This window comes from Triturus cristatus, chromosome 6, assembly GCF_964204655.1.
Source record: "Triturus cristatus chromosome 6, aTriCri1.1, whole genome shotgun sequence".
NCBI lineage: Eukaryota > Metazoa > Chordata > Amphibia > Caudata > Salamandridae > Triturus > Triturus cristatus.
The window spans coordinates 1,557,224,254-1,557,251,463 of record NC_140589.1 but is presented as its reverse complement, the minus strand read 5'-3'; positions in this window follow the sequence as shown (position 1 = coordinate 1,557,251,463).

Below are 27,210 nucleotides of genomic sequence, written 5' to 3'. Positions count from 1 at the left end.
GGGCCTGACTGGTTATTACCGGAAGTTTGTCATAAATTATGGATCCATTGTGACCCCGCTAAACGACCTGACAAGTAAAAAGATGCCAAAAAAAGTTCAGTGGACAGCAAGCTGTCAGAAGGCATTCGATGACCTAAAGCAGGCCATGTGCACAGCACCTATCCTAAAGAGTCCAGACTACTCCAGACCATTCATTGTCCAAACAGACGCTTCGGAGCTGGGTGTGGGAGCTGTTCTATCTCAACTGAATTTTGATGGTCATGACCAGCCCATAGCTTTTATTAGCAGGAGGCTGACCCCCAGAGAGAAGAATTGGTCAGCTATTGAGAGGGAGGCCTTTGCTGTGGTTTGGGCCCTGAAGAAGTTGAGGCCATACTTGTTTGGCACTCACTTCAAGATTCAGACCGACCATAAGCCCCTCTTGTGGCTAAATCAAATGAAGGGTGAAAACCCCAAACTACTTAGGTGGTCCATTTCCCTACAGGGGATGGACTTCACAGTGGAGCATAGACCTGGCACTGATCATGGCAATGCAGATGGGCTCTCCAGGTATTTCCACTTAGAGCAAGAAGACTCACCTGGTCAAGGTTAGCTTATTGTCCCAAAGTTTGGGGGGGGGGTCATGTAGGAGAGTAGGGTCTGCAATCCTATGATCACCCAGATTTTTTGCTTTTGCTTCATTGGTTTATGACTTTCCCCGGCTGTGGTCCTGCCAATCAGACCCACAGCCTAGCTGTTCTCTCTCGAAATTAAACACATGTACATTAGGTGCATCCACCAATTGGAACTGGGCCGCCTTGTCAGTCCCTGTCTCAGCATACCACAGGTATCCAGGGCATCGGTGTACCCAGGGCCTACCAGGGGCTGCAGCATGTGTTATGCCACCCCTGGAATGGCCGCCCAAATCTGACACAACTGGCTGCACGACAGCTGGGGCAACGTGGTGTAATCACCCGTTGCTGTAGGTGTAGTATTCCTACACCTAACCCTAAAATGGACACATGGATTCCTATCAGTCACTCCTATGGCAGGCCTTATCAATCCTGAAGGCAGAGTGCAGGGAATCATGTGGGACGGTGCTCTGGCACGAGCTGAGCCCGTCGACGGCTTGCGGAACCAAGTCCTAATAGCCGTTCCATGGTGACGCGGGCCAACTACTTTTAAATGCATTATAATCCTCGCGGTTATTTGCTAACTTTGGCATCGCATCACCTACACATGTCGAGTAAGGTGTCATACGAATCGGAATACGAACCCCTCGCCGGTTCCGGCGACGGGGTTAGCATTCCCCCCTTTTAGAGGGGCACGACATGGAAGTTACCTTGAACCCCGGTTAAAGTTGACTCAAGCCTCAGCATCACAAAATGGATGCTGCCACCAGACACAAGTCTGACCTCCTGCTGCTGGGAGACCTTCCAGCGAGGGGAGCTTGGACAAAGGGTTTCCAGTCGAGGGCGGTGTTAGCACCATCCCAGACAGGGTTTGTGTATCCCAGGTAGGCAGGGCTGAAAGGAAGGTGATTGCCAGCGGCACCCCGGTGCTCACTGTGCGTAGCCCGGCTCAAACCAGTTTCGGGGGCACACCAGCCCCTGAGCTGGGGCGAAGCCGGACAAAGGAGAGGGGTGTAACCACCCCCCTCCTGGCTCCACCCATAGGTAGAACCTAGTCACGGGCCAGCCCCTTTTCTTAGAATAAAGGTAGGAGCGAGTCCCCTTCCCAAATTGGATAATTCTGAATCTTGAACTACTTTCCACGAAAGGAACTCTTGACATTTTCTGAAGACTCTCCCTTGTGGCTAAGGAGTAGCCACCCTGCACCAGCAGGCACCACCTAAGCGCTTGCAGTTTGCTGTAAGTCTCTCCCACGGATCAAGACTGCCCAGCTCGACGAGACCCGAGTTCCCTGCCATCTCTGACCTTTTACCTACCTCATCAGCCCAGCTGAGAGCCGTAGGTGTGACGAGACCTGCGGGACCGGCCATCTTCAGAACCTGCACGACGCTTATCTAAGCACGCCCACCGAGGGACCCTCGAGTGAGTGCACCTAGGGTTTGAGAAGCCCTAACCCTGAGCAGCTCCAGCACCGAAGTCTGCCTCCCCAGCCTCCCCGAGATCTGCGTGGGGGCCCTTCCGCTCCTTGCTGTTCACCGCGTTGTCGACCACTTGCCGACCGGCTTGTGGCCCTCTTCACGACGCACCACGTTTGTTTCATCACTAGTCTGGTTGCTCCAGACTGGCTCTTGCTCCCCTTCAACAGAGGAGTACCACGGACCCTCCTGGTCCACTCCAGACGCCATCTTGACTCCACCGCGTGGGCTTGCCACTGCCAAGATCCGCTGCCCCATTCCTGGGCCCAGCATCATCGACAGCAGACACCTTCGTGGGACAGCTCGCCCTCCATCCTGGTCGCCGCCGCGCCTCCTGGTCCGAGGAACAGCCGAGTCCGACGTCATCCACTCACCTGGTCGAGATGACTTCAGCCGGTACCCTCCTGGTGCCCACCCGATCGCTGGCTAGCGGTTGAGAACTGAGTCCCCTCTGCTTTCAGGTTTCCTTCATCACCGATCCAGGCTTGGATCTCGCTGAACATCGACACTGGTCACCTGCCAGCAGCTCTTCTTTCAGGCTCCTGAGACTACAACGAAGACTTCCGACATCTTGCCGAACCTTCAACCGCCGCAGCCTCTGGGCTAGGTAACTCGAGCATTTCGGTGCTCCATCGCAGGTTCGCTTTACAAGTGTCCAGTTCCTTTCCCGTTTAGTCCCACTGATCGGATCACTCCGGCATCAGTAACTTTAGACTTTCTAACTTCACCCCTTCCACTCGCAGTGTAATGGTTCCGTGCCCTCGGGCATTTGTGTAAATTGTGCAACCAGAAGTATTTTCCTAAGAGTTTTGTATTGTGCTTAGCTCCCTGACTCATAAAGAGTCAGGGTAGTCTTGTTATAAATAAATATCCTTTATTTTCATAACAACTTGTGTGGTGTCCTTTCACTTGGTGTTCAAGGGCTATATGTGATGGTAAACAGCTGGCTTAACACGCCCTCTAGAGTTTAGCCTAAGACTGCTCGTATCCACGCTACTAGGATAGCTGGTCTATAAGGTTGACTTATAACCAATCATCAATAAGTGTTGTTTGGAATGATACACAGTGATCACTAGAAAAGTGAGCACTACATATCAGGCCAACTTCTCACAGCCAGGTCTAAACTGGGGTGGCATGGTGAGCAAAAGAATTATGGATTTAATCCAGATCTCTTGACTGGAGGTGAATGTTTTGATTTGTTCTGCATTCCGTCCATCAACTGTGTGTCTTTTGCTTTATCGCCCTAAGTGTGCCAGGTATGCTCAGACGTGAGTCCTGGGCTCACTGTGCCACTGGAATCAAGCTATCCTGGCTGAAGAGGGGTGAAACCCCAAAACTGGTCCTAGGAGGCTTTTTTCCGGTCCGGGGAGTACCTGGCTTGGCAGTTCGGGCTGGACTGTTCCCATGAGGCACAGGGTCAAGACTGATTTACATATGGCCAGGTCTAAACAGGGGTGGCATAGTGAGCAAAAGAACGATAGATTTAACCCAGATCTCTTGACTGGGGGTGAATGTTTTGATTTGTTCTGCATTCCGTCCATCAACTGTGTGTCTTTTGCTTTCTCGCCCTAAGTGCGTCAGTTATGCTCAGACGTGAGTCCTGGGCTCACTGTGCCACTGGAATCAAGCTATCCTGGCTGAAGAGGGATGAAACCCCGAAACCGGTCCTAGGATGCTTGTTTACGGTCCAGGGAGGACCTGGCTTGGCAGTTCGGGCTGCACTGTTCCCATGAGGCACAGGGTCAAGACTGATTTGCATATGGCCAGGTCTAAACTGGGGTGGAATGGTGAGCAAATGAATGATGGATTTAATCCAGATCTCTTGACTGGGGGTGAATGTTTTGATTTGTTCTGCATTCCGTCCATCAACTGTGTGTCTTTTGCTTTCTCGCCCTAAGTGCGCCAGGTATGCTCAGACGTAAGTCCTTGGCTCACTGTGCCACTGGAATCAAGCTATGCTGGTTGAAGAGGAGTGAAACCCCAAAACTGGTCCTAGGATGCTTGATTCCGGTCCAGGGAGGACCTGGCTTGATAGTTCGGGCTGGACTGTTCCCATGAGGCACAGGGTCAAGACTGATTTACATATGGCCAGGTCTAAACTGGGGTGGCATGGTGAGCAAAAGAATGATAGATTTAACCCAGATCTCTTGACTGGGGGTGAATGTTTTGATTTGTTCTGCATTCCGTCCATCAACTGTGTCTTTTGCTTTCTCACCATAAGTGTGTCAGTTATGCTCAGACGTGAGTCCTGGGCTCACTGTGCCACTGGAATCAAGCAATCCTGGTTGAAGAGGGATGAAACCCCGAAACCGGTCCTAGGATGCTTGTTTACGGTCCAGGGAGGACCTGGCTTGGCAGTTCGGGCTGCACTGTTCCCATGAGGCACAGGGTCAACACTGATTTGCATATGGCCGGGTCTAATCTGGGGTGGAATGGTGAGCAAATGAATGATGGTTTTAATCCAGATCTCTTGACTGGGGGTGAATGTTTTGATTTGTTCTGCATTCCGTCCATCAACTGTGTGTCTTTTGCTTTCTCGCCCTCGGTGCGCCAGGTATGCTCAGACGTAAGTCCTTGGCTCAATGTGCCACTGGAATCAAGCTATCCTGGTTGAAGAGGAGTGAAACCCCAAAACCGGTCCTAGGATGCTTGATTCTGGTCCAGGGAGGACCTGGCTTGACAATTCGGGCTGGACTGTTCCCATGAGGCACAGGATCAAGACTGATTTGCATATGGCTAGGTCTAAACTGGGGTGGCATGGTGAGCAAAAGAATGATGGATTTAACCCAGATCTCTTGACTGGGGTTGAATGTTTTGATTTGTTCTGCATTCCGTCCATCAACTGTGTGTCTTTTGCTTTCTCGCTCGAAGTGTGCCAGATATGCTCAGACGTGAGTCCTGGGCTCACTGTGCCACTGGAATCAAGCTATCCTGGCTGAAGAATGGTGAATCCCTGAAACCGGTGCTAGGATGCTTGTTTCCGGTCCAGGGAGTACCTGGATTGGCAGTTCGGGCTGGACTGTTCCCATGAGGCACAGGGTCAAGACTGATTTGCATATGGCCAGGTCTAAACTGGGGTGGCATGGTGAGCAAAAGAATGATGGATTTAACCCAGATCTCTTGACTGGGGTTGAATGTTTTGATTTGTTCTGCATTCCGTCCATCAACTGTGTGTCTTTTGCTTTCTCGCTCGAAGTGTGCCAGATATGCTCAGACGTGAGTCCTGGGCTTACTGTGCCACTGGAATCAAGCTATCCTGGCTGAAGAATGGTGAATCCCTGAAACCGGTCCTAGGATGCTTGTTTCCGATCCAGGGAGTACCTGGCTTGGCAGTTCTGGCTGGACTGTTCCCATGAGGCACAGGGTCAAGACAGATTTGCATATGGCCAGGTCTAAACTGGGGTGCATGGTGAGCAAAAAGAATTATGGATTTAACCAAGTTCTCTTGACTGGGGGTGAATGTTTTGATTTGTTCTGCATTGCGTCCATCAACTGTGTGTCTTTTGCTTTCTCGCCCTAAGTGCGGTAGGTATGCTCAGACGTGAGTCCTGGGCTCACTGTGCCACTGGAATCAAGCTATCCTGGCTGAAGAGGGGTGGAACCCCGACACCGGTCCTAGGATGCTTGTTTCCGGTCCAGGGAGGACCTTGCTTGACAGTTCGGGCTGGACTGTTCCCATGAGGCACAGGGTCAGGACTGATTTGCATATGGCTAGGTCTAAACTGGGGTGGCATGGTGAGCAAAAGAATGATGGATTTAACCCAGATCTCTTGACTGGGGTTGAATGTTTTGATTTGTTCTGCATTCCGTCCATCAACTGTGTGTCTTTTGCTTTCTCGCTCGAAGTGTGCCAGATATGCTCAGACGTGAGTCCTGGGCTCACTGTGCCACTGGAATCAAGCTATCCTGGCTGAAGAATGGTGAATCCCTGAAACCGGTCCTAAGATGCTTGTTTCCGGTCCAGGGAGTACCTGGCTTGGCAGTTCGGGCTGGACTGCTCCCATGAGGCACAGGGTCAAGACTGATTTGCATATGGCCAGGTCTAAACTGGGGTGCATGGTGAGCAAAAAGAATGATGGATTTAACCAAGATCTCTTGACTGGGGTTGAATGTTTTGATTTGTTCTGCATTGCGTCCATCAACTGTGTGTCTTTTGCTTTCTCGCCCTAAGTGCGGCTGGGCTCACTGTGCCACTGGAATCAAGCTATCCTGGCTGAAGAGGGGTGGAACCCCGACACCGGTCCTAGGATGCTTGTTTCCGGTCCAGGGAGGACCTTGCTTGACAGTTCGGGCTGGACTGTTCCCATGAGGCACAGGGTCAAGACTGATTTGCATATGGCTAGGTCTAAACTGGGGTGGCATGGTGAGCAAAAGAATGATGGATAAAACCCAGATCTCTTGACTGGGGTAGAATGTTTTGATTTGTTCTGCATTCCGTCCATCAACTGTGTCTTTTGCTTTCTCACCCTAAGTGCGTCAGTTATGCTCAGACGTGAGTCCTGGGCTCACTGTGCCACTGGAATCAAGTTATCCTGGCTGAAGAGGGGTGGAAACCTGAAACCGGTCCTAGGATGCTTGTTTACGGTCCAGGGAGGACCTGGCTTGGCAGTTCGGGCTGGACTGTTCCCATGAGGCACAGGGTCAAGACTGATTTGCATATGGCCAGGTCTAAACTGGGGTGGAATGGTGAGCAAACGAATGATGGATTTAATCCAGATCTCTTGACTGGGGGTGAATGTTTTGATTTGTTCTGCATTCCGTCCATCAACTGTGTCTTTTGCTTTCTCACCCTAAGTGCGTCAGTTATGCTCAGACGTGAGTCCTGGGCTCACTGTGCCACTGGAATCAAGCTATCCTGGCTGAAGAGGGGTGAAAACCCGAAACCGGTCCTAGGATGCTTGTTTACGGTCCAGGGAGGACCTGGCTTGGCAGTTCGGGCTGGACTGTTCCCATAAGGCACAGGGTCAAGACTGATTTGCATATGGCCAGGTCTAAACTGGGGTGCATGGTGAGCAAAAAGAATGATGGATTTAACCAAGATCTCTTGACTGGGGGTGAATGTTTTGATTTGTTCTGCATTGCGTCCATCAACTGTGTGTCTTTTGCTTTCTCGCCCTAAGTGCGGCTGGGCTCACTGTGCCACTGGAATCAAGCTATCCTGGCTGAAGAGGGGTGGAACCCCGACACCGGTCCTAGGATGCTTGTTTCCGGTCCAGGGAGGACCTTGCTTGACAGTTCGGGCTGGACTGTTCCCATGAGGCACAGGGTCAAGACTGATTTGCATATGGCTAGGTCTAAACTGGGGTGGCATGGTGAGCAAAAGAATGATGGATAAAACCCAGATCTCTTGACTGGGGTAGAATGTTTTGATTTGTTCTGCATTCCGTCCATCAACTGTGTCTTTTGCTTTCTCACCCTAAGTGCGTCAGTTATGCTCAGACGTGAGTCCTGGGCTCACTGTGCCACTGGAATCAAGTTATCCTGGCTGAAGAGGGGTGGAAACCTGAAACCGGTCCTAGGATGCTTGTTTACGGTCCAGGGAGGACCTGGCTTGGCAGTTCGGGCTGGACTGTTCCCATGAGGCACAGGGTCAAGACTGATTTGCATATGGCCAGGTCTAAACTGGGGTGGAATGGTGAGCAAACGAATGATGGATTTAATCCAGATCTCTTGACTGGGGGTGAATGTTTTGATTTGTTCTGCATTCCGTCCATCAACTGTGTCTTTTGCTTTCTCACCCTAAGTGCGTCAGTTATGCTCAGACGTGAGTCCTGGGCTCACTGTGCCACTGGAATCAAGCTATCCTGGCTGAAGAGGGGTGAAAACCCGAAACCGGTCCTAGGATGCTTGTTTACGGTCCAGGGAGGACCTGGCTTGGCAGTTCGGGCTGGACTGTTCCCATAAGGCACAGGGTCAAGACTGATTTGCATATGGCCAGGTCTAAACTGGGGTGCATGGTGAGCAAAAAGAATGATGGATTTAACCAAGATCTCTTGACTGGGGGTGAATGTTTTGATTTGTTCTGCATTCCGTCCATCAACTGTGTCTTTTGCTTTCTCACCCTAAGTGCGTCAGTTATGCTCAGACGTGAGTCCTGGGCTCACTGTGCCACTGGAATCAAGCTATCCTGGCAGAAGAGGGTTGAAAACCCGAAACCGGTCCTAGGATGCTTGTTTACGGTCCAGGGAGGACCTGGCTTGGCAGTTCGGGCTGGACTGTTCCCATGAGGCACAGGGTCAAGACTGATTTGCATATGGCCAGGTCTAAACTGGGGTGGAATGGTGAGCAAACGAATGATGGATTTAATCCAGATCTCTTGACTGGGGGTGAATGTTTTGATTTGTTCTGCATTCCGTCCATCAACTGTGTGTCTTTTGCTTTCTCGCCCTAAGTGCGCCAGGTATGCTTAGACGTGAGTCCTGGGCTCACTGTGCCACTGGAATCAAGCTATCCTGGCTGAAGTGGAGTGAAACCCCGAAACCGGTCCCAGGATGCTTGTTTCCAGTCCAGGGAGGACCTGGCATCGCAGTTCGGGCTGGACTGTTCCCATGAGGCACAGGGTCAAGACTGATTTGCATATGGCTAGGTCTAAACTGGGGTGTCAGGGTGAGCAAAAGAATGATGGATTTAACCCCGATCTCTTGACTGGGTTGAATGTTTTGATTTGTTCTGCATTGCGTCCATCAACTGTGTGTCTTTTGCTTTCTCGCCCTAAGTGCGCCAGGTATGCTTAGACGTGAGTCCTGGGCTCACTGTGCCACTGGAATCAAGCTATCCTGGCTGAAGAGGAGTGAAACCCCGAAACCGGTCCCAGGATGCTTGTTTCCGGTCCAGGGAGGACCTGGCTTCGCAGTTCGGGCTGGACTGTTCCCATGAGGCTCAGGGTCAAGACTGATTTGCATATGGCTAGGTCTAAACTGGGGTGTCAGGGTGAGCAAAAGAATGATGGATTTAACCCCGATCTCTTGACTGGGGTTGAATGTTTTGATTTGTTCTGCATTCCGTCCATCAACTGTGTGTCTTTTGCTTTCTCGCCCGAAGTGTGCTAGATATGCTCAGACGTGAGTCCTGGGCTCACTGTGCCACTGGAATCAAGCTATGCTGGCTGAAGAGGAGTGAAACCCTGAAACCGGTCCTAGGATGCTTGTTTCCGGTCCAGGGAGTACCTGGCTTGGCAGTTCGGGCTGGACTGTTCCCATGAGGCACAGGGTCAAGACTGATTTACATATGGCCAGGTCTAAACTGGGGTGCATGGTGAGCAAAAGAATGATGGATTTAACCCAGATCTCTTGACTGGGGTGAATGTTTTGATTTGTTCTGCATTGCGTCCATCAACTGTGTGTCTTTTGCTTTCTCGCCCTAAGTGCGTCAGTTATGCTCAGACGTGAGTCCTGGGCTCACTGTGCCACTGGAATCAAGCTATCCTGGCTGAAGAGGGGTGAAACCCCAAAACCGGTCGTAGGATGCTTGTTTACGGTCCAGGGAGGACCTGGCTTGGCAGTTCGGCTGCACTGTTCCCATGAGGCACAGGGTCAAGACTGATTTGCATATGGCCAGGTCTAAACTGGGGTGGAATGGTGAGCAAACGAATGATGGATTTAATCCAGATCTCATGACTGGGGGTGAATGTTTTGATTTGTTCTGCATTCCGTCCATCAACTGTGTGTCTTTTGCTTTCTCGCCCTAAGTGTGCCAGGTATGCTCAGACGTAAGTCCTTGGCTCACTGTGCCACTGGAATCAAGCTATCCTGCTTGAAGAGGAGTGAAACCCCGAAACCGGTCCTAGGATGCTTGATTCCGGTCCAGGGAGGACCTGGCTTGACAGTTCGGGCTGGACTGTTCCCATGAGGCACAGGGTCAAGACTGATTTGCATATGGCTAGGTCTAAACTGGGGTGGCATGGTGAGCAAAAGAATGATGGATTTAACCCAGATCTCTTGACTGGGGTTGAATGTTTTGATTTGTTCTGCATTCCGTCCATCAACTGTGTGTCTTTTGCTTTCTCGCTCGAAGTGTGCCAGATATGCTCAGACGTGAGTCCTGGGCTCACTGTGCCACTGGAATCAAGCTATCCTGGCTGAAGAATGGTGAATCCCTGAAACCGAACCTAGGATGCTTGTTTCCGGTCCAGGGAGTACCTGGATTGGCAGTTCGGGCTGGACTGTTCCCATGAGGCACAGGGTCAAGACTGATTTGCATATGGCCAGGTCTAAACTGGGGTGGCATGGTGAGCAAAAGAATGATGGATTTAACCCAGATCTCTTGACTGGAGTTGAATGTTTTGATTTGTTCTGCATTCCGTCCATCAACTGTGTGTCTTTTGCTTTCTCGCTCGAAGTGTGCCAGATATGCTCAGACGTGAGTCCTGGGCTCACTGTGCCACTGGAATCAAGCTATCCTGGCTGAAGAATGGTGAATCCCTGAAACCGGTCCTAGGATGCTTGTTTCCGGTCCAGGGAGTACCTGGCTTGGCAGTTCGGGCTGGACTGTTCCCATGAGGCACAGGGTCAAGACTGATTTGCATATGGCCAGGTCTAAACTGGGGTGCATGGTGAGCAAAAAGAATGATGGATTTAACCAAGATCTCTTGACTGGGGGTGAATGTTTTGATTTGTTCTGCATTGCGTCCATCAACTGTGTGTCTTTTGCTTTCTCGCCCTAAGTGCGGCAGGTATGCTCAGACGTGAGTCCTGGGCTCACTGTGCCACTGGAATCAAGCTATCCTGGCTGAAGAGGGGTGGAACCCCGACACCGGTCCTAGGATGCTTGTTTGCGGTCCAGGGAGGACCTTGCTTGACAGTTCGGGCTGGACTGTTCCCATGAGGCACAGGGTCAAGACTGATTTGCATATGGCTAGGTCTAAACTGGGGTGGCATGGTGAGCAAAAGAATGATGGATTTAACCCAGATCTCTTGACTGGGGTTGAATGTTTTGATTTGTTCTGCATTCCGTCCATCAACTGTGTCTTTTGCTTTCTCACCCTAAGTGCGTCAGTTATGCTCAGACGTGAGTCCTGGGCTCACTGTGCCACTGGAATCAAGCTATCCTGGCTGAAGAGGGGTGAAAACCCGAAACCGGTCCTAGGATGCTTGTTTACGGTCCAGGGAGGACCTGGCTTGGCAGTTCGGGCTGGACTGTTCCCATGAGGCACAGGGTCAAGACTGATTTGCATATGGCCAGGTCTAAACTGGGGTGGAATGGTGAGCAAACGAATGATGGATTTAATCCAGATCTCTTGACTGGGGGTGAATGTTTTGATTTGTTCTGCATTCCGTCCATCAACTGTGTGTCTTTTGCTTTCTCGCCCTAAGTGCGCCAGGTATGCTTAGACGTGAGTCCTGGGCTCACTGTGCCACTGGAATCAAGCTATCCTGGCTGAAGAGGAGTGAAACCCCGAAACCGGTCCCAGGATGCTTGTTTCCGGTCCAGGGAGGACCTGGCTTCGCAGTTCGGGCTGGACTGTTCCCATGAGGCTCAGGGTCAAGACTGATTTGCATATGGCTAGGTCTAAACTGGGGTGTCAGGGTGAGCAAAAGAATGATGGATTTAACCCCGATCTCTTGACTGGGGTTGAATGTTTTGATTTGTTCTGCATTCCGTCCATCAACTGTGTGTCTTTTGCTTTCTCGCCCGAAGTGTGCTAGATATGCTCAGACGTGAGTCCTGGGCTCACTGTGCCACTGGAATCAAGCTATGCTGGCTGAAGAGGAGTGAAACCCTGAAACCGGTCCTAGGATGCTTGTTTCCGGTCCAGGGAGTACCTGGCTTGGCAGTTCGGGCTGGACTGTTCCCATGAGGCACAGGGTCAAGACTGATTTACATATGGCCAGGTCTAAACTGGGGTGCATGGTGAGCAAAAGAATGATGGATTTAACCCAGATCTCTTGACTGGGGTGAATGTTTTGATTTGTTCTGCATTGCGTCCATCAACTGTGTGTCTTTTGCTTTCTCGCCCTAAGTGCGTCAGTTATGCTCAGACGTGAGTCCTGGGCTCACTGTGCCACTGGAATCAAGCTATCCTGGCTGAAGAGGGGTGAAACCCCAAAACCGGTCGTAGGATGCTTGTTTACGGTCCAGGGAGGACCTGGCTTGGCAGTTCGGCTGCACTGTTCCCATGAGGCACAGGGTCAAGACTGATTTGCATATGGCCAGGTCTAAACTGGGGTGGAATGGTGAGCAAACGAATGATGGATTTAATCCAGATCTCATGACTGGGGGTGAATGTTTTGATTTGTTCTGCATTCCGTCCATCAACTGTGTGTCTTTTGCTTTCTCGCCCTAAGTGTGCCAGGTATGCTCAGACGTAAGTCCTTGGCTCACTGTGCCACTGGAATCAAGCTATCCTGCTTGAAGAGGAGTGAAACCCCGAAACCGGTCCTAGGATGCTTGATTCCGGTCCAGGGAGGACCTGGCTTGACAGTTCGGGCTGGACTGTTCCCATGAGGCACAGGGTCAAGACTGATTTGCATATGGCTAGGTCTAAACTGGGGTGGCATGGTGAGCAAAAGAATGATGGATTTAACCCAGATCTCTTGACTGGGGTTGAATGTTTTGATTTGTTCTGCATTCCGTCCATCAACTGTGTGTCTTTTGCTTTCTCGCTCGAAGTGTGCCAGATATGCTCAGACGTGAGTCCTGGGCTCACTGTGCCACTGGAATCAAGCTATCCTGGCTGAAGAATGGTGAATCCCTGAAACCGAACCTAGGATGCTTGTTTCCGGTCCAGGGAGTACCTGGATTGGCAGTTCGGGCTGGACTGTTCCCATGAGGCACAGGGTCAAGACTGATTTGCATATGGCCAGGTCTAAACTGGGGTGGCATGGTGAGCAAAAGAATGATGGATTTAACCCAGATCTCTTGACTGGAGTTGAATGTTTTGATTTGTTCTGCATTCCGTCCATCAACTGTGTGTCTTTTGCTTTCTCGCTCGAAGTGTGCCAGATATGCTCAGACGTGAGTCCTGGGCTCACTGTGCCACTGGAATCAAGCTATCCTGGCTGAAGAATGGTGAATCCCTGAAACCGGTCCTAGGATGCTTGTTTCCGGTCCAGGGAGTACCTGGCTTGGCAGTTCGGGCTGGACTGTTCCCATGAGGCACAGGGTCAAGACTGATTTGCATATGGCCAGGTCTAAACTGGGGTGCATGGTGAGCAAAAAGAATGATGGATTTAACCAAGATCTCTTGACTGGGGGTGAATGTTTTGATTTGTTCTGCATTGCGTCCATCAACTGTGTGTCTTTTGCTTTCTCGCCCTAAGTGCGGCAGGTATGCTCAGACGTGAGTCCTGGGCTCACTGTGCCACTGGAATCAAGCTATCCTGGCTGAAGAGGGGTGGAACCCCGACACCGGTCCTAGGATGCTTGTTTGCGGTCCAGGGAGGACCTTGCTTGACAGTTCGGGCTGGACTGTTCCCATGAGGCACAGGGTCAAGACTGATTTGCATATGGCTAGGTCTAAACTGGGGTGGCATGGTGAGCAAAAGAATGATGGATTTAACCCAGATCTCTTGACTGGGGTTGAATGTTTTGATTTGTTCTGCATTCCGTCCATCAACTGTGTCTTTTGCTTTCTCACCCTAAGTGCGTCAGTTATGCTCAGACGTGAGTCCTGGGCTCACTGTGCCACTGGAATCAAGCTATCCTGGCTGAAGAGGGGTGAAAACCCGAAACCGGTCCTAGGATGCTTGTTTACGGTCCAGGGAGGACCTGGCTTGGCAGTTCGGGCTGGACTGTTCCCATGAGGCACAGGGTCAAGACTGATTTGCATATGGCCAGGTCTAAACTGGGGTGGAATGGTGAGCAAACGAATGATGGATTTAATCCAGATCTCTTGACTGGGGGTGAATGTTTTGATTTGTTCTGCATTCCGTCCATCAACTGTGTGTCTTTTGCTTTCTCGCCCTAAGTGCGCCAGGTATGCTTAGACGTGAGTCCTGGGCTCACTGTGCCACTGGAATCAAGCTATCCTGGCTGAAGAGGAGTGAAACCCCGAAACCGGTCCTAGGATGCTTGTTTCCGGTCCAGGGAGGACCTGGCTTGGCAGTTCGGGCTGGACTGTTCCCATGAGGCATAGGGTCAAGACTGATTTGCATATGGCTAGGTCTAAACTGGGGTGTCATGGTGAGCAAAAGAATGATGGATTTAACCCCGATCTCTTGACTGGGGTTGAATGTTTTGATTTGTTCTGCAGTCCGTCCATCAACTGTGTGTCTTTTGCTTTCTCGCCCGAAGTGTGCTAGATATGCTCAGACGTGAGTCCTGGGCTCACTGTGCCACTGGAATCAAGCTATCCTGGCTGAAGAGGGGTGAAACCCTGAAACCGGTCCTAGCATGCTTGTTTCTGGTCCAGAGAGGACCTGGATTCGCAGTTTGGGCTGGACTGTTCCCATGAGGCACAGGGTCAGTACTGATTTGCATATGGCCAGGTCTAAACTAGGGTGGCATGGTGAGCAAAAGAATGATGGATTTAACCCAGATCTCTTGACTGGGGTTGAATGTTTTGATTTGTTCTGCATTCCGTCCATCAACTGTGTGTCTTTTGCTTTCTCGCCCGAAGTGCGCCAGGTATGCTCAGACGTGAGTCCTGGGCTCACTGTGCCACTGGAATCAAGCTATCATGGCTGAAGAGGGGTAAAACCCCAAAACCAGTCCTAGGATGCTTTTTTCCGGTCCATGGAGTACCTGGCTTGGCAGTTCGGGCTGGACTGTTCCCATGAGGCACAGGGTCAAGACTGATTTATATATGGCCAGGTCTGAACTGGGGTGGCATGGTGAGCAAAAGAATGAAAGGCACGACTCTGAACCAAGGTCTACCTTTCTGCCAAATTTGGTGTAATTCTGTTCAGCAGCTTGGGCTGCAGCTGCGATTAACAGTTCCTATGTAAAATTGAATGGGGAAAACAGTTTTGGGACCTATATATAAATATTACCTACTGGCAGTCGCCAGTAGGTAGTTATACTTAGGACCTATTTTCCATAGGAAATCCGCAACATTCTATTTGGAATAACGTTGGCGTCGATTGATGAATCTTCGCGAAATTTTCCAAACTTTTGGCCAGCTCCGGTCCGCTCCTTTCCTGAAAATTTCACGGTGATTCGTCAAGCGGGGGCCGAGAAAAAAGGGGGATCCCAAAACACATTTTCCCCATGCATTTTCCCATAGGACCTGTTGACGCAGCTACAGCCCGAAGTGCTGAACGGAATTAAACCAAATTTGGCAAAGAGGTAGTCCTCAGTTCAGACTCGTGCCTTTTGCTTAAATGGTGTAAATCCGTTCAGCAGTTCCTGAGAAAATCAAAAGTAAAATCACATATATATCTGGGCGGAGCCTAACCACACATCTCATCATGAGATCTGATTGGCTGTCAGCACTTCATCCAAGAAGTGTTGGCAGCCATCTTGGGACCAATATACATGATAGCACCTCATTAAAAAGCATTGCAGTTAATAGAAGGTTTTAAGACTTTAGTCACATTATAAATCATTTGTTGATGGTACCATACTCATTTTAGGAATTGTGGTGTGTTCTAAGGTGATTTTACCATGTGAAAAAGCCTTCTGCTGTGATATCATGAATCATGTTTGAGAGAAAACTATTTCCTCATGCTTTTCCCACAGAGGTTTGGAAGGTGATCTATAAGCTAAACTGAGAGCATATTTTCTGTAAATTCACATTATCTTTCTCAGTCATGTGAGAATGAAGTCTGACATTCCCAGTAAAACATGACCTTCCAACAAGGGCAGAGACTGTCAGTTGATTCCTTTGTGTTCTACTGCAGCTTCCCAGAGTGTTCTAAAGAACAACTAGAGCGCTAACAGTCCTACTTATGACAAACGTATGGCACACCTGAAGCCATCTTGGTTGGAATAAAGTGGTAACTCTTAAAACATTTAATTTAAAAAGGAACAAAATGAGGAGGTTCATTTTGCCATAGAAAGTATGATTAGTGCTGCAGAAAGAAAAATTAGGGCACATTTTGAGTGACTTCTCAAATCCTCTTCTATTTCATAAAAAAATTCTGACATGCAGACTGAAACATGCACTTTGAATACTGGCAGCAGACTTCCCTGGTGAGCAGTAGCTTTAGTACAGTGATCTAATGAGCAACTAGAGTGCTAACATTCAGAATATTTGGCAAATGTGTGACATCTGATTGCCTTCTTGATGGAACCAAAGTAAAAAACTGAAAGTATTTCCTACTGAGGAGACTGCAGTAAATGAGGAAATTAGGAAACTTCATAACAAATAAATCTCCCAAGATGGCCACCAGAGACAAAAGAGCCCAAATGTAGCCCAAATATCACCCAGATGTAGCCCAAGTATAGCCCAATGACAGAATGTCCCAGAGTGTTCTAACGAACAACTAGAGCGCTAACAGTCTTACTTATGACAAACGTATGGCACACCTGAAGCCATCTTGATTGGAATAAAGTGGTAACACTTAAAACATTTAATTTACAAAGGAACAAAATGAGGGGGTTCATTTTGCCATTGAAATTATGATTAGTTCTGCAGAAAGAAAAATTAGGGCACATTTTGACTTCTCAAATCCTCTTCTATTTCATAAACACATTCTGACATGCAGACTGAAACATGCACTTTGAATACCAGCAGCACACTTCCCTGGTGAGCAGTAGTTTTACTACAGTGATCTAATGAGCAACTGGAGTGCTAACATTCAGAATTTATGGCAAATGTGTGACACATCTGAATGCCTTCTTGGTGGAACCAAAATAAAAAACTGAAAGTATTCCCATTGAGGAGACTGCAGTAAATGAGGAAATTAGAAAACTTCACAACAAATAAATCTCCCAAGATGGCCACCAGAGACAAAAGAGCCCAAATGTAGCCCAAATATCACCCAGATGTAGCCCACATGTAGCCCAATGACAGAAGTGTGCAAAACACGTATTCTTTGTGTATTTGCCGTTTCATATAGTGCAGACTTGTCAGGTATTGGAGTGCTTTACATGAGCATTGGTTACATCATACAAGATCAAATTCATTTTGGTTGTAAACATCAGGGAGATTAAGTGATTTGACCAGAATCACAGAATGTTGAGCTGAAGCAGAAACTCCAACCTGGTTCCCCAGTTGCAAAGTCTGCAGCTCTGGAAGTAACACCACATCCTCTCCCCTAGGTGCAACATTTAATCAAGTGGTAAACTGGATAAGTAAACATAAAGATTACAAACAATTTAAAAGTTCTTTGTCGCTATTACAAAACTCAGAAAATATGTCCTCATTTTAGTTTTTTAGTGCACTAACCATAATTTGGATGCAAATAAGACCCTCTCATTTATGTAATTTCTAAAGGTATTACAGTTTTGATTACATCAAGATGACGTCAGGCGTTCCACACTTTTGTAATAAATATAGAATGTTAGCAATCTAGTTGTTCATTGGGATACTATTGAGAGGCAGAGGCCAGGGGCACGGACTCTGAAAATTGAAGGCAGGTAGGAGAGTGCAGAGGCAACAATTTGACCACACTGGGCAGGCAGGAAGGGCAGTGGCAGCACAACAGACTATGGAGGGCAGTGGAAAGGGGGGCAGGGGCAACAAACCAACAATACAGGACTGGCAAGAGAGGCTGTGGCAATATAATAGCCATTGTGGGCAGAAGGAAGAGGCAGGGGTAGTACAACCATACATGCCAACAGACCCGTTTCAGCCAGGAAACGTCCAATGTTTTTAAGCTCAAATGGGCTTTATTTGATCTGTCTCCTGTCTACAATCTCCTCTTTTTCAATGTAACTCAAAGGGTAAAATCAACACCCCAGTTTTTTTTTCAAAATCTCCCTCTTACCAAGTTCAAAATGTTCGCAAGTATGGTACATTGGATCATGGTAGGCAGCAGGAATTGGGGTATGGACATGGACTCGGATAACAGAGGACAGGAGGGACATAGAGAGGTGCACCAAACTGACCCTACAGGGCAGGCATCAGGGTTTGCAGCAGCACAATACACCACACAGCGCATGCAGGACGGGAGTGCAGCACAGCAATCCATAGAAAGCAATAGGGAGGGGACAGGACCATGCACATGGACAACAGAGAACAGACGGGAAAGAGGCAATGGTAGCTAGCTGACCATAATGGACAGACAGGAGAGAAAGCTGCAGCATAACAGGCCATAAAGGTCAGGAGGGACGGATCAGGGGCATTACAATGGAACAGACAAGCCAGGAGGGAGGGAATAGGGGTCTGCACATGGAAACAGAGGGCTGGGGGCAAGTGGGCAGGGCAGGAGCAGCAAGATGACCATGGAGGTCAGACAGGATGGGCACTAGAAACAAGACACACCATGGAGAGCAACAATGAGACTATGGTGGCATACACACAGACCATGGAGGGAAGGTGGGAGGGGGTCAGGGGCAGCTAGCTGACCACACAAGGAAGGTGGAAGGGGCCATGGCAGCACAGAAGGCCATGCATGGCAAGCGGGAGGGTTAGTTGCAGCACAATGGCTATGATGAGCAAGAAGGAGGGTGCAGGGGCATGCACAAAGGACCATGGAGGATAGAAGGGAGGGTCAGGACCTGAGCACAGACAAGAGAGTTCATGGGAAGGGGCCTCACAACAGACCGCGCGGGGCAGGCAGAAGGAGCAGTTGCAGCACAACAGACCAGGGAGGGCAGAAGGGTGTGGCAGTAAAATGGACCATGGAGGACAGGAGGAAGGGAATGACGGCATGGCATGTGGACAGGCAGGGTGGAGGTGGCAAGGACAGGTTACAGTCATCTGACAATGCTAGACAGGTGGGAGGGGAGTGGCAGCTCAACAGAACACTCAGAGTAGATAGGAGTGGCAAGTCCATGGAACATGGTGGGCAAAAAGGATGGAGCAGGGGCATGCACAAAGACATCGGAGGGCAGGGGGAAGGAGAATAGGGGCAGCAAGCTAAGCACAGAGGCTAATCAGGAGGTCAATGATGGGACATAGAATTGGGCAATCGAGGGCAGGAGGAGTGGACTGGTACATCATGCTAAATGGAGGGCAATGGCAGCACATCAGACCATGCATGGCAGGAGGGAGGAGGCTAGTCCATGGATTCAGACAACAGAGGATAGGGAGGAGGTGGATGGGGCAGCAAGCTAACTGTTCAGAGAAGGTGGGTATTAGGAACTTTATTGTTTTTAAAATGTGTGTCTGTGCGAACTACTTAAAATATGAACAAGTATGCAGCATACTCTCACTTTTATTCAGGAAGAAGAGGACGTTTGTGACTGTGACTCCGGGCTCACTTGGCAGAAACACCCCCTGACCCTCCACCCCCCATCGCAAAATGTAATGCCATTGAAAAGGGTAGGTGGACGCAGTGTTATATAGAATATAGTCCTGTGAGCACGATTGAAAATGAAAACTAGATATAGTATATGGTATAAACTATGCACCAAAAAGTGTGATATAAGATGAACCGGGGCGTAAAATATAATATGCAATACATTGTGCGCAATGACAGATTCATTGGAGAGCACGAGATAGCACAAGCACTAGCGCGTGCTATGCGATATGCGCCTTGGAGTGTAATATGCACAGGGCAGTGTTGTGTAACCTAACTAGTCTCTAAAGTTGTAATATAAAATATGTGCTGGGGAGTGTAACGTTGCATATGCACTGTGACAAAGATATGGATCCCAGATTGTAATATGTATGGCATAGCGCTGTGCGTTATAACATAGGCATCAAGGAAGGCACGTTAGATGGGGCAATATAACCCGTGCGAAGGAAAGTGTGGCATGACATATTCACGGGGTGGTGTTACAGTGCACATGGGCTAGAGAGTGTCATAGCATATGCACTAGCTGGTGGAATACAACACAGAGGTGTGTGGCACTCGGCGGGTACTGGTGGGTGTAACACAGCATTGGGCTCAGCCAGGAGCACGCTGTGACTCTCAAGTGAGATTCGTCTCCTTTCCAGAGAGTAAAATAAAAAGTATTACACATCGGCGGTGGATATGTGTTTTATTAACCGTGAGGGGGGTTTCTTGCATAGTTTGGTCGAATTTTTGTCGAATCCCCTTTGAATGGCTTGGTGTGCATGTGTATTAAATGTGCCCGTCAATAGCTACCCATGTTTGTATAAATAAACGACAAGGGTGTATACTTGGAGAGTACCCACCGGCGGGGGCGCCGGGATTAGGCACGGTAGGTCGTCAGACACATCAGAGCTTCACTAGCAGTGTAAATAAATTCCACGTGGATTCATTGTATGCATAGTCGCCTTTTAATGAATATCACGCAAATCGTCATGGTGATAGGTACATACGGTTTGTCCAGCATGTCCTAGGTGTTTCTATAAATATATATATTTTTTTAATAATAAAAAACAAAGGCCGGCCCCGGGGACCCCATCCCCCGGGGCCGGCCTTTGTTTTTTATTATTTTTAAAATGGCCTGAGGAGGGGGGCAACGCAGCCCCCCTCCTAAAGAATTTTAAAAAAGGCCATGACCCGGGAGTTGGGGTCCCCGGGGCCGATTAAGGCCTTGGGAGGGCCAAATTAATTTTTTTCAACAAAAAAATTAGGGTGCAGGCCCTGGGGATGGAGTCCCCAGGGGCAATAAAATAGAAAAAGAAGAGGGGCCACACAGCCCTCCTTCTTAAAAAAATTAAATAAATAAAAGACCGGCATCACGCCGGAGGCCACGCCCCCTCCTTGCAGCCCAACAGGTATCTCCAGTATGTGCCAGGGAGCTGCGTTGCAGACAAGTGTTCTGAGGCCACGCCCCTTTTTACACCTCTATGCAACACAGCTCTGTGGCGCTTACTGGAGGTACCTAGAGGGCTAGTTTGACCCTGGGACCCTTAGGATTCAAGGGGACTTAATCTCTCAACTTAGAACGGCCACAGGGTGCGTTTACACAGTGGTGAAAGGAGGGGACGGGGCCTGAGGTGATGTGTGCAAACACGCCCTGTGGCGCATTTTAAGTAGGGGAAATAATTCCCCTTCAATCCTGAGGGCCCCTGGGGGCTAACTAGCCCACCAGGTGCTTCCAGTAAGCGCCACTGAGATGCGTTGCAGAGAGGTGTTCCAGGGCGTGCCACTTTTTACACCTCTCTGCAACGCAGCTCTGTGGCTCTTACTGGGGGTACCTAGTGGGCTAGTTGGACCCTAGGGACCCTCAGGATTCAAATGAACTTAATCTCCCAACTAAAAATGGCCACAGGGCATGTTTACACAGTGGTGAAGGGAAGGGACTGGGCCTGAGGTGATGTGTGCAAACACGCCCTGTGGCGCATTTTAAGAGGTAGTTTTAATCCCCTGCCCTATTATATACTAGGGGCTTACAGAGGAGGTCATGCTAATCACAGGGGGACCCCAATGCATAGTGTTCCCTAGTGTTCCCTAGTGTATGTAGGTGTTTTCACTGTATTCTGAGTGGCTTTTAACATAGCACTGTCTCTAGGACTGGTTAGTCAGACTCAGTTACCACCAGTATCCGTCTGAAAAAGTTGAGGGTACAGGATGATTTTGCAACAAGGCTTCTTTCTGCTCTTCTGTTTGTTCTTTCTGCACGTTATCCTTCTTCCTGCACTTTTCTTCGTCTTTGAGGACTTCTGTTGCTTCTTTCTGCATTTCTTTTTTTTCTTTCTGTGCGTTTTTTCTTCTTTCTTCACATGTCCTATCTCTGTAGGCATAGTTAGAAATTAGCATTTAAAAAACCTTTGAAATTCACTGAAAAAACCATAGGTTTCAGGCACTTTATAGTTAGGAATTAGCATTTAAAAAACCTTAGAAATTCACTGAAAAAAACATATTTTTCAGGGGCGTTATAGTTAGCTGGACTTTTCACTCGTACAAAACCATTGAAATTCACCCGTTAAAGTTAGTTCAGCTAACTATAACTCGCGCGCCCGCAATGCACTGCTGATGACGTCACATATAACATCACTCATGACATGGTCAGTGACATCACTCATGACATCACTGATGACATCTCAAATGACATCACTGATGACGTCACTGATGACATCATCCTTGTGATAGAGTTTACATATTTAAACATTACTCACTAAGCCATGTATTCACTAAGATACACTTAATCAGTAAGTTATACAATCAAGTTTTTCAAAAACAAACCATCCATTTAGACACTTATATAGCCATTTATTCTTCCATCGACCTTGAGATATACATAAATAAAACATATGTAATTTTCAGAAAAACACACATTCACTGGATGATGTCATCAGTAATGTCATCGGTGATGTCATTTGAGATATCATCAGTGATGTCATGAGTGATGTCACTGACCATGTCATGAGTGATGGTATATGTGACGTCATCAGCAGGTCATTGAGGGCGCGCGAGTTATAGTTAGCTGAACTAACTATAATGGGGGAATTTCAATGGTTTTGTACGAGTGAAAAGTCCAGCTAACTATAACAACCCTGAAACCTATGTTTTTTTCAGTGAATATATATATATATATATATATATATATATATATATATATATATACACATATTATACCAGTCCTGGTCACAGGTGAGAAAACAGGCGCTGACTCCGTGGGTAAATTAATCAAAGATAAATATTTATTCCGTTACGATGGCCTAGACGCGTTTCGGCGGTCTTGCCGCCTTGCTCACTACCTCTGGCATCTCTGCGTTTGACAACTTATATCTACTTCACAAGAGCACTGATTGGGCTAGTTGTCACAGCAACTGGCTGCTGATCATAGGCATAGAAAAAATTTCAGGTATGTCAACCATGCTGTTATATAATGGTAAAACGAAAAGAAATACACATACATACACAAACATTGTCGTGCTGTTGTCGCTAATCCTGCTTGGTTACAACAATTAGTATGCACATCTCAGTGAAAATTTGTTTAGAATCGTTACTGTGAAAACAATATATAAGAAAAGATTTTTTTGTGTGTATCAAACAAGAAAGTGACAAAGAGATACCGGCATTCATTACTGTATGCATATTGCTTGTAGTTCGATACGATTGGTACGAAAGACATTATGTCAGAAAAAGTATATATATCACGAAGATCACCCCACCGCTGTGAGGCGGGTCCGTGTGTTTCAACTAAGACACATCCAAAGGAACAACGTGCCTTGCAGGATCAGCACAAGAAAAGCAGCAGGCCTGGGCTCTCCCAGAGAGCAACCCGATGGGGAATACGACATGAGGGGATTTGAAAGTGGCACCCACTATGGATTTGACACTATCTGGAACTACATCAACCAGCATGCTTTGCAGCCGACACGCCCAATGGGGCGGAACTGACAATCACCTTAAAACACCTGTGAATACTGAAGCTGCTTTCCAACCCGTCACAAAACGCCAAGCCATGAATAAGGAAATCTCTTTCTGAAACGCGTTGGCAACTGGTGGACACTGCTCGAAGGAGATACCATGTCCGTTGCTGCTGCCCTGCAATAAAAGGAGAAAACTATCGTTGTGTGGGTATCTTCATTTGCGGAGCACATTCAATTGGAGTATTAGGTGGCCGGCTCGGGTCACGAAGATCACCCCACCGCTGTGAGGCGGGTCCGTGTGTTTCAACTAAGACACATCCAAAGGAACAACGTGCCTTGCAGGATCAGCACAAGAAAAGCCGCAGGCCTGGGCTCACCCAGAGAGCAACCCGATGGGGAATAGGACATGAGGGGATTTGAAAGTGGCACCCACTATGGATTTGACACTATCTGGAACTACATCAACCAGCATGCTTTGCAGCCGACACGCCCAATGGGGCGGAACTGACAATCACCTTAAAACACCTGTGAATACTGAAGCTGCTTTCCAACCCGTCACAAAACGCCAAGCCATGAATAAGGAAATCTCTTTCTGAAACGCGTAGGCAACTGGTGGACACTGCTCGAAGGAGATACCATGTCCGTTGCTGCTGCCCTGCAATAAAAGGAGAAAACTATCGTTGTGTGGGTATCTTCATTTGCGGAGCACATTCGATTGGAGTATTAGGTGGCCGGCTCGGGTCACGAAGATCACCCCACCGCTGTGAGGCGGGTCTGTGTGTTTCAACTAAGACACATCCAAAGGAACAACGTGCCTTGCAGGATCAGCACAAGAAAAGCAGCAGGCCTGGGCTCACCCAGAGAGCAACCCGATGGGGAATAGGACATGAGGGGATTTGAAAGTGGCACCCACTATGGATTTGACACTATCTGGAACTACATCAACCAGCATGCTTTGCAGCCGACACGCCCAATGGGGTGGAACTGACAATCACCTTAAAACACCTGTGAATACTGAAGCTGCTTTCCAACCCGTCACAAAACGCCAAGCCATGAATAAGGAAATCTCTTTCTGAAACGCGTAGGCAACTGGTGGACACTGCTCGAAGGAGATACCATGTCCGTTGCTGCTGCCCTGCAATAAAAGGAGAAAACTATCGTTGTGTGGGTATCTTCATTTGCGGAGCACATTCGATTGGAGTATTAGGTGGCCGGCTCGGGTCACGAAGATCACCCCACCGCTGTGAGGCGGGTCCGTGTGTTTCAACTAAGACACATCCAAAGGAACAACGTGCCTTGCAGGATCAGCACAAGAAAAGCAGCAGGCCTGGGCTCACCCAGAGAGCAACCCGATGGGGAATACGACATGAGGGGATTTGAAAGTGGCACCCACTATGGATTTGACACTATCTGGAACTACATCAACCAGCATGCTTTGCAGCCGACACGCCCAATGGGGCGGAACTGACAATCACCTTAAAACACCTGTGAATACTGAAGCTGCTTTCCAACCCGTCACAAAACGCCAAGCCATGAATAAGGAAATCTCTTTCTGAAACGCGTAGGCAACTGGTGGACACTGCTCGAAGGAGATACCATGTCCGTTGCTGCTGCCCTGCAATAAAAGGAGAAAACTATGGTTGATTGGGTATCTTCATTTGCGGAGCACATTCGATTGGAATATATATATATATATATATATATATATATATATATATATATATATATATATATATATATAAACATATCTCAGCTGTCTTGTTCAACATTTGTAATAGTGCTTTGTGTACAGAATTAAGTATGTATAGAGTGTATCAATACTTAACACAATCAGAGGGCATGTTACAGTGCAATAAATGGTATCCCTAATGCTAGTGCAGTTACTAACTGCGGGAGCACTGTTCGCGCCAAGTCTAGTGACTGTCTCTGTGTGTAACGTGTTTTTCTCAGAAAAGCAGCTGATTGGTGAATATCGCCCATGTGGGCCTTGATTGATGGCTTTGTGTAATTAATATGGTAGAATACAATAATCGCTATATGCATATGCCGGTGAAACAATAAAAGAAATCATCATCAAAGGAATCTTATTTGACAAAAGATAAATAAAGTGTTAAAGTGCCCTATATCTAACATTAAAAGAAATTTAACGAGTGAGAGCCTAACATTACGGACAGGGTTAAGGTGCAGGACAAGCCATTTAGGGCCTCATCCGCGTTCATCCCATTTGGGATTTTACTGTCCTGTCGTATTATATAGCGAGATTCTAATTTTCGGAGAGACAGTTGTCTATTTCCACCTCTGATGTTTTTGGGGACACTGTCAATTACGAAAAAAGAAAATTCTTCTGTTTTACCGCCATGTTTATGTGTCTTGCAACTGGGTATGCTGGGTCATCATATTTAATGGATCTCAGATGTTGCAAGATCCGCACATGTATGGGGTGTATTGTACTGCCAACATACATTTTATTGCAAGTGCAGCACAGGACATATACCGTGAAATCCGTCTTACAGGAGTAACTACCACGGATTTCAAAAGGGGTATTTCTGAGTGGTAAAGAAATGCTTTGGGTGTTAACGTCATATCTGCATGCTTTACATTTAAAGCATTTGAAAAAACCCCTTTGCAGTTTGAGCCAGCCGGCTCCTTTGTCAAGCACTGGTGCGTTGCAGACTAGCTCTTGCCGCATAGACTTTGCTCGTCTGAAAGTAATTTGAGGGGGTTTAGTGCAAGTGCCACCTATAACGGGGTCACTGCGAACCAATGGCCAATGTTTGTGCATTATCTTACATATGTTATTGTGGTAGGTGTTATACCCTGTAATGAGTCTGGGTGATGTGTTTGTATCTTTTTTCTCATTTTGTTTGCTTTTTTGAGATACAGAGTGCAAAAGATCTTCCCTCTTGTTGTTGGCACACTCCTTCTCTGCCTTATACAGAGTCTGTTTGTCATAACATCTGCTACTCAGTCTCTGAAAGAGACCTTTCGTTGATTCACTAAGGCCTGCTGATGTGCTGCAGTTGCGTTTCATCCTAAGATATTCTGCATAGGGTATGCTCTCTTTTACCTTATTAGGATGAAACCTACTGGCATGCAAAATCGCATTGCCAGATGTTGATTTTCTAAAAGTCCTAGACTGTATTCTGTAATGTTCTATGTACAGTTACAGGTCTAGGAATTAAATTGACTCCTTACTAGTTGTACATGTGAATGTGAGATTCAAACAGTTGTCATTGATTTCATTAGCAAAATTCCTGGCACTTATTTCAGTACCTTGCCATAGAATGAATATATTGTCTATGTACCTGACATAGAGCATCACATTTTCCGACATAGGCTTATGGTGTGTTGTCATGAGTACTTGCTCCTCCCACCAGCCCATATGCAAATTAGCATAGCTGGGGGCGAAGCAAGTACCCTTGGCTGTGCCTTGTATTTGTTTATAGAATAATTTATCAAAGAGGAAAATGTTGTTGTCTAGACACTATTCTGCCATTTGTAATATCATTTTAGTATGTTGGTGTAACTCTATGGCTCTTTTACCTAGATAGAATTTCATAGCGTTCAGGCCATCCCTGTGTGTTATGCTGGTATATAGACTTTGTACATCTAATGTCATAAATACATAATTTTCATTCCATGCATTGTCGTAGATCTTTGTCAAAAAATCAACTGTATCTTTGATATAGGCAGGCAGTTCGTGAACATATGGCTGGAGAAAGAAATCAATGAGTCTGCTAGTATTTTCAAACAGTCCCCCAATGGCAGAAATGATCGGTCTTCCAGGGGGGCAAAGAGAGTCCTTATGGATTTTAGGAATAAGGTATAGCTGAGGTGTTACAGGGTAATCGTTCTTCAGAAAGTCCATTTCGTGTTTGGTGATCAGTCCTATACCTTTCCACTC